The sequence below is a fragment of the Poecilia mexicana genome, unplaced genomic scaffold (assembly GCF_051168715.1).
Source record: "Poecilia mexicana isolate PSO_F unplaced genomic scaffold, ASM5116871v1 scaffold_22, whole genome shotgun sequence".
NCBI lineage: Eukaryota > Metazoa > Chordata > Actinopteri > Cyprinodontiformes > Poeciliidae > Poecilia > Poecilia mexicana.
In genome coordinates, this window is record NW_028263391.1 from 17,994,652 (window position 1) to 18,003,031 (window position 8,380).

The 8,380-nt window shown below is 37.7% G+C and overlaps 1 long non-coding RNA gene across 1 annotated transcript; it reads left to right on the forward strand.

Annotated features, from left to right (window-relative positions):
- Positions 1–23: 23 nt before the first annotated feature.
- Positions 24–7,367, forward strand: LOC148152833 (uncharacterized). Its single transcript, XR_015761954.1, has 2 exons — positions 24–707; positions 6,721–7,367. It is a non-coding gene; the product is annotated as an uncharacterized LOC148152833 (long non-coding RNA).
- The last annotated feature ends 1,013 nt before the right edge of the window (positions 7,368–8,380 follow it).

Genomic DNA, 8,380 nt, shown 5'->3' on the forward strand with positions numbered 1-8,380 from the left:
CTTTGACCTCTGTTACACGACGTCCTTAGACTCATTACGTTTTTTTTTTATCATGAAACTGTCTCTGTAGCGTCAGAATATGCTCTGAAGAGTTTAAGTGTCTTGTTCACAAATGATATGTAGCAATAGGGTGGCCAGGTTTGAATATCTTTCTTCCCTTAGTAAATTAAGTCATTATTTGCAGACTATGTTTTATATTTACACTGGATATCATTGTCTGACGGTATAATTTTGGAATGATATGAGTGCCATAAAATATATATTATATTATATTATATTATATTATATTCTCAGAAAGATTGTAATTGTTTAAAAAAGGCCTCAGGTTTGTTAGAGAACGTCAGTGAACAGATAGCACAGACCAAGGAATTTAGCAGACAAAAAGTTTAAAACTGCAGTACAAAAATATGTTTTTTACATATTTGTTAAAACTATCAATGTCGTAATAGTGTGGCATGAGACAGATAATATGTGAAAAATTGACTAACTTTTCCTAATGGATCTGCTGTTATCTACAGTAATACACTGCTCCTGGTCAGAAACAACCAATCAGAGCCAGAAGAAAGGCCTTAGCGCTGTGAATCATCCTCATGTACATGCTGCTCTCAACCTCCCCTGATCTCTGCTACGCTACAGGTGGTTCACCACATCAGAAGCTGTCATGAACGTTCAGGTTTGGCCACCAGTGATGCAGTTTTTCTGTCATGGTAAGTTGTTTCTCTGTCGTTAGCACATTTAGCAGCACATACACGAGGTTCACTGACGGCTCTGATTGGCTGTTTTTGACCGGGATTGATCTGAAGGAGGAGTTGTAGGAGCTTGATCTTTTCACAAATGATCTGTTTCATATTATGCTATCACGACATGATGACAGCTTTAAGTAAAACATATTTTTGTAAAAGTTGCATACTGCAGCTTTAAAACAGTTCTGCAAAATTCTGATCTTCTAAAATGTCAAAGAGCACTGCTCTACCAATCATTAAAAAATGGAAAGAGTTTGGCCCAATCACAAATCTACCAACCCAGACATCCATGGTAACTCTGGGAGAGATGCAGAGTCTCTGGACTGTTTTTGTGCTATCCTCTTCATTAAATTAATCATCTTCATCTCAAGCTGGGTCCCTGCGCTCATTCTCACCACCACCAACCACACCTCATGACACAGGGGATGTAGATGCTTCGCAAGGTACTGCAGAAAATTATCTCATTATGGTAACTTTTCGGACAATATCTGTTTTTCTGCTAACAATGTACCTTTAAAACAATATTAGACAAACGCTTTCTGCTAGAAGACGGCGCTCTGTAATGAAGAGTTGCTTTCAAAAGCCAGTGCTGTTGCAGAATCAGGCAGTAAAGTCATTTGCCACTTCTTTCATCTATCAGATGAAGACAGCCCAAATAATAAAAAAGAAAAGTCTGTGAAAACGAGTACAAAAGCTATTTAATCGTTCTCATCTTCTCTTAATAACTGCAAATTTCCCCCTGGGCCCAGGGGAGAGGGCCTCTCTGTGCCGCTGGCCCCTTATCTGCCTCCTCCACATTTCAGCAAGCTGAGCGGCTCCGTCAGTTCCCAGCTCCTGGCTTGTTCTCGTTTGGGGCCTGTGGGGAAGCTGGGCTCCTGGGTCCACCATTGTTCTGGCCTGGGAGGAAAGCCCAGAGAGAATACTGAAAACCAGAGAGTGGGAATATTAAAAAAGAAAGAAGAAGAAGAAAAACTTGAGCCACTGCTTCATTAAGTGGAAGTCTTTCACAAGCAAACATATCAGAAACAGAGCCCCTTTCAGAGGCAGTAATTAGCAATTTGGAAACCTTTCCCCCTCAGGATATACTGTTTCAATTTAGTCAGCAGCTTTAGATACTTTGCCACTTAATATTCATTGTTTCTACCATCTTCTCAATTTCTCTATGTACAATGTCTGGTCTTTCTTTGGTGATAAAATGCTTTATCTGACATGTAATTTTTCTTTTCAATGAGACTTCTGCAGGAAAAGCTAATTTGTATGAAATACTTTTAAAGGAATTATGAAAAATGAAGGGATGTGAGCTTCACAAAGCAGAGCTGGTTGAGGATTTTATGAGGTCCAAAGCCAAATCTCCTTTGGGGGCTCACTTTCAGTTACCACGGCACCACAGATTTCCCTTTTAAAGCCAAAGCTTTTAGTTTGAAACTGTCATTAAAGTTGAAACCAGAAATTTACATGCACCTAGTAAAAAGACACACACATTTTTCTCACTGTCTGATGTTAAAGCATGCCAAACTTCTTCTGTTTTAGGTCCAGAATAATTTCTATTTGCTAAATGTCACAATAACAGGAAAAAAAAATGTCAGAGATTTATTTATTAATAATTTCAAAATCCGAAATTTGCATGTATTTCCTCACCGTTTATATTTCTTTCAACTGTATGACTTAAATCCAACCTTTTCAGTTTCCTTCCTCCAGTTTGTTGAAGTTCTGGCCCATTCTGCCTGACAGAATTGGTGTAACTGAGTCACATTCTTAGGCCGCCTCACTTGCACACACCTTTCAGATCTTCCCAAAACTGCTCCATAGCACTGAGATCAGGGTTTTGTGACGGCCATGCCAAAATATTGACTTTGTTGTCCTGAAGACACTTTAAGCATACAGCTGCTTAGGGTTATTGTCAATCTGGAAGCCCCATTTGGGAATGAGCTTTAACTTCCTGCCTGATGTATCAGTTCCTCCTACTGTAAAACAGTTCCACAACACGATGCTACCACCTCCGTACTTCACAGTTGGGATGGTGTTACCAGGCTTACAAGTGTTCTCCTTTTTTCTCCAAATATATCGATGGCCATTATGATCATAACATTTCAGGACTTGTCTCCAAAAATGAAGGTCTTTGTCCTGGTGTGCATTTGCAAACTTCAATCTGGCTCTTTTACATTTCTTTTGGAGCAACGGCTTCTTTCTCACTGAGTGGTCTTTCTGCCAATGCCGGTTCTGAGGTCAATTTGCACATGTTGGACCAAAACCCATCCTTCTCTGAGAATCTATCTCCCTCTTGGTCGGACTTTGACATTCCCATCTGGTCTACACTTGCGTATAATTGTTTGAACAGATGAACATGGTACTTGTTCATCTGTGCTGTGCATTTGGAAATTGTAAGTAAGTAAGTAAGTAAGTAAGAAAGCTTATTTCTGAAGGGCTTTGCACAGACATAAAAAAAAACCTAAAGCACCGTACAATAAAAATAACAGTGAAATCATACCAAAATTCTCTTCCTGATATCTTGGTTGATATTAGGAAGATCTGAGAAAGACATCGCCCTAGGAAAGTCAAATGACTTTCAAACGAGAAAGTAATTTGGCTTACTCAATGTGTCAAACAAAAAAGCAGTGTGGCTTTACAATACATCCACAGGTGTGTATCCATTTAACTCAAATAGGTTAGTTAACCTATCAGAATATCAATGTCATAACTTTGGGAACTTGATGATCATCTAGGTTTTCTTTCAATGGTTTGAAGAGATAGTAATCTCTCTGTATGTAAACCTCTGATTTTGAAGAGAATAATAAATAAATCTCACATATTCTTTCCCACATTATTGTGGCATTTAGTAAATAGAAGTTGGTAATTCTAACTGACCTAAATCAGGAAGGTTGTGTCTTAATTAAATTCAGACAGTGAGAAAATGTTATTTGTCTTTTTATTTGGTATATGTACCCTTCTGGTTTGAATTGCTTATGGGAAAAGTTTTTCAGAGTTTTGCAAATAAAGTTCCTGTATTTAGTTCTACACATAAACTCCTGATTCAAAAATACTATTAGCATTAATTATTTGCTTGTGTTTATACCACCCTCCCGTCTGCATGAGTTTAACAGCAAATGTTTCCCAGCTGCTTATTAAGCCAAACCACATAGCGCGCCTCGGGGGGTGCAGACTCACACTTATCTTCGTCTCCATAGAGCCTTTGTTTCAAAATCTCACCACTCCCATTCATTTCCAATCAGCATTGTCTAATAGGAATAATTGATTTTTGCCTTTTCTTCGCAAATGAGAAATGCTTGTGATTGAACATTTTGTCTCTGAATCTAAATTCCAAGATCCCCATCAATACTTGAGAAAAATAGGCAACTCATTAAAGCAAAAAAAAAAAAGAGAGAGAGAGGGGGGTAGCTAGGATGTGAAAAGGGGAGGTAGGAAATGAAATAATGAATGGAGTCCGAGAGAGCTATCTTTCCCAGGCAGAGCGCCACTAGGGATGCAAACTCTCCGCCACCAGAAATGAGCTACCTATCTGTGAAAAGAGTGACTGCTCCATCCTATTTGATTTGGCTCTCCTATCATCTCTTAAGAAGATGTCAGCCTTGCTTCTTCTATTGCTCTGAGCCTTTATCAACCCGAAGACGATTTCCCTGCAAAATACAAAAAAAAGAAAGAAAAGCAGAGAGAGAGAGGGAGAGCAGGAAGGGGGAGAGACACATTTCAGCGCCTTTCAGGGAGCAACACTAAAGAATAAGTGTTGTGCGATAAAGAGAGGGTTGTTAAATAGATCTGTCTATTTGTATGGTAATAATGATCGCTTAAAGACTCGACTCTCCGTGACTTGTAGAACAAGAAAATAAATCTGTATTCAGGTGTTGTGTTAACATGACTCTCCGAACGACCTTGTAAAACTTTCATACAGTAAAAAATGACTCGGATTTCAGTTTCTTCCTCTTCGTTTCATCCATTCAGAGAGGAGGGGTTCCCTCAGTGGGAGGCAACGCTGTCCATCTACACACAGAGGTCCACTTCTGAAACATCTTCCTCAAAGCTATTGCAAGCAGACATACAAACCCTGTTTAATCTAAAATATCCAATCTGGTGTCCCAAAACTGAAAACTGAAACTGGTTTGCAACACTGCTGCATTGCTATTTTTTCTCATTTGATTGACTTTTTGATCGTACACTGTTGAAGCAAGTAAGGTAGTTTAAAAAGTAGAAACTTGAAGAAGATGAAGTCGTAAAAAAACACGCTTTGGCTATGAAACTATAGATCAGCTTTTAATATCTCACAGAGCACTGCTTAATTCATCATCTAAAAAGTAAAGTGTACGGCTCAACTGCAAACGTACCAAGACATGGACATTCATCACACCATTAATCAGAAAAGCAGACAAGACAGAGGTGCTAACTTTGGAGGAACTGCAAATGAAAATTTTTAAGAACCATAACGTCATTTCTGTTGTTAAACTTTAGAATAAAGAGAAACAAAGCGGACAGATGGATAAATTTTCTTCTACTGGATGTTTGTGAAAAATAGATGTTTTCTAATTAATGGCAACAAAAATTGATCAAAAGAAATTTCACTGGTACTCTTATTGTCATCTTTTTGTGGAGATTCAATGCAATTATGCCATTAAACTACAGAAAAAAACACAAAAATAATTATCATGTCACAATAAAAGAAGGTCAAAAGAGCCACTAGTGGTTGCAGATTCCTGCTCTAGATTTTTAAAGCTAGAAAGCCAGAGATATAACCTCAGCAACGAATGGTTGTTCTATTAGTGTTCACTCAAATCAAAGAATACAATACTTTATGTTGGTTGGTCACATAAGCTTCTGGTTGTAATGTGACAAAATGGTAAGAATTTGAAATGGTGTGAATATTTCTGCAAGGCATTGTGTAAAGTTCAGCGAAATGACAGTTTCTCAGTAGAGAGAGCAAAGGAAAGCATAACTTATTGTATTACTGATTAATTTTATCTGTTAGCAAATCTCAGAAAGTCACACCAGAGAGCCTTCATAGTCATGTCTGGTTCTTGGTGTGGAAACATTTTTTAAAAGGAAATCTAACAATTATTAACAACTTTATTTATGCACCTGCTGTTATCTTGCTACTTGACATCAACAAGCCTCAAAGCAAGATCTCTTGGCCTGTTTGCTCACAAACATTTAGACTTATCTCCTCAAGCATCACAATAAGTCATTAACACAATAAAAGTTACCAGGAGCCTAAATCCAATGTATTTATGGCAGTTTTCTTCATACCATGCCGTAGTAAAACAGCTTCAACATTATTTTATTGATTTTCAGGAACCGTTATGTCTCAATGTTCAGCACCAGACACAATAGATTTCTGTGTTTGAATTTTGTTGTTGTGTTCAACTCCTTAGTGAATCAGAAGTATTAAGCACATACGTTTTAGCAAAAGTATGTGGTAAAAATAGGTCAATGTATTTGTCAAGGATTTTAAGTGATAGATGAACACAAAGTAACACAAAAGTGTGAAGTGGTGCTGCCACCACCATGTTGCACTGTTAGCTTTTTACCACTCAGAGCACAATGCATTTAAGTCAAAAGTAAAATTTGTTTAAAAAAAAAAAAAAAAAAGAATTGAAGAGCATTTTCCACATCACAATCATGCACTATTAATGTGTCAATCTTATAAACTCCCATAAAAATACACTGATGTTTGTGCTCATGATGTGACAAAGGGTGGAAAATTTCAAAGGTAAAATACTTTTACCTTCTTAAACTCCTTAGAATAACTTTCAACATTTCCAAACATAAGAATTCACTGAAATACTTTTACAACCAGATACGGCTTTGAAACATGACACATGGAATTTGATTTGAATCTTCACATTTAATTAGAATAAAATGTTCAGCATTTTAAATGTAATGTCGGTATTTTTCAAGGAGTGCATAAAGAATCTTAAATCACAATGGAAAATCTGAACGGCATGCTCTTTGTGTTCATCCTTTACAACAGCATTGACGAGGAGGAAGAGGAGGAGGAGGAGGAGGCTGCGGACTACATGTAGCTCTTCAGACCCAGCCTGGAAAGCATTAGAGGCAGATTGATTAGTCTGCTCCACTTGGCTGATTAATCAGGACCCGTTAGGTGGAGACGAGGACCATTTATGGCTGATTATCATCCCCTGAAAGCATAAGAAGCAATTCACAGCGGAACTTTTTCCACCAGGAGAATTTCTGTTTCTTTATTTCAGTTTTGATCATCCTCGTTACATGTCTGGTTTTTAAAAGAGGACAGTTTGATCATACTTTACAGGAGTCTTGCTTGAAAGCCTTTGATGGGAGGTTTATGTAAACCAACAAGTGAATCACAAGTTTTGTTTTGTTTTTTCCTTCAAAGAAATACAAGAAAATGCTAATGAAAAAAAAAAACATAAAATTTTTGTCAAAAACATTCTGATAATCCTGAAGACTTTTATAAAAAATATTATTTGGACCCAGAAGTCAGAAGGAAAATTCCCCAAAGCAATATATAAGATTCACTGTCAGTTAACCACAGTTTCTTTAATATTTACCCAACAGAGACAATTATTTTTCAGATAAATTAAGGTTGCTTTGGAAGCTGTTTTTCTCCTTTCAAAAATTAAACAACTGCAATTTGAATTTCCTCATGTTAAGTTTGTCCAGTAGATAGATTTATTTGATGAACTGAAATATTAATTTTCACTAAAAAAAATGTCAAAGCGGAAGAAATCTATGAGGGAGCAAATATTTTTTCACAACACTTTAGTATAGGTTTTGCCCCAGTAAATACAATTAATGAAGCACAATATGCAAAGTGTCTGCAACATTTTATAGTCAGGTAAGAACTTAAACTTTAAAATAGGAAAGTGAACAACCATCACCCTGACTTCAACAATTCAGTTTCTGTAGCAATCACTGTATCCTTCCTTGTATTTCAGACAAAAAGGTGTGGAACAATTAATATTACAGCTGCTAGTCAGATAAGAGTACTTTTAGAACATGTTGGCAGCATTATCATGATGGTCTATGCAGCCAAACATCCAGTTATTCTCCAGGCTTGCAGCCCACACTCAGCTGCAGAGTGGCCTTCCCAAGCCTGGTCACCCGTTTCCGTTTATCTGCTGGGATAACTATAAAAATCTATCAGGAGGCAGGGGTGGGCTTTTTCGCTCAGCTCGGCCCTGCTGGCAGATTGAGAGCCCCCCGTAATGCACAAGTCTGTTTTTATTATTCCTGTTGAGAGAACACTATTTCATCAACTGCATGATCCCACAGAAGAGAGGAGATAGCCCCGGCTCGGCTATATTTCTTCCAATCAAACATTCCAAGGGGAAAAAATGAGTGGGTGCCATCAAATCCCAGAATAATGCTGCCAGATTTTATGTAAAAAGAAGGACTGATGGACAAATACAGGAAGGCAAGACAAGTTTAATGACGTGTGTTCAGGAGCTGAGATTGGAAAACTGACAGAGAAAAGCAGCCTCTTTGCTGGAATATAAATTGTTGTGCACTGTAAAAAGGCTTTTATCTGGAGTGAATATGGGACGTAATACACAGGTCAGGGTTAAGTCATTTTCTCCGGCAAGTTAAGCGAATAATGAAGGCGAGCCCTCGCGGAGAGGAGCACTGCTACTGCCAGTTTGTCTTCATTT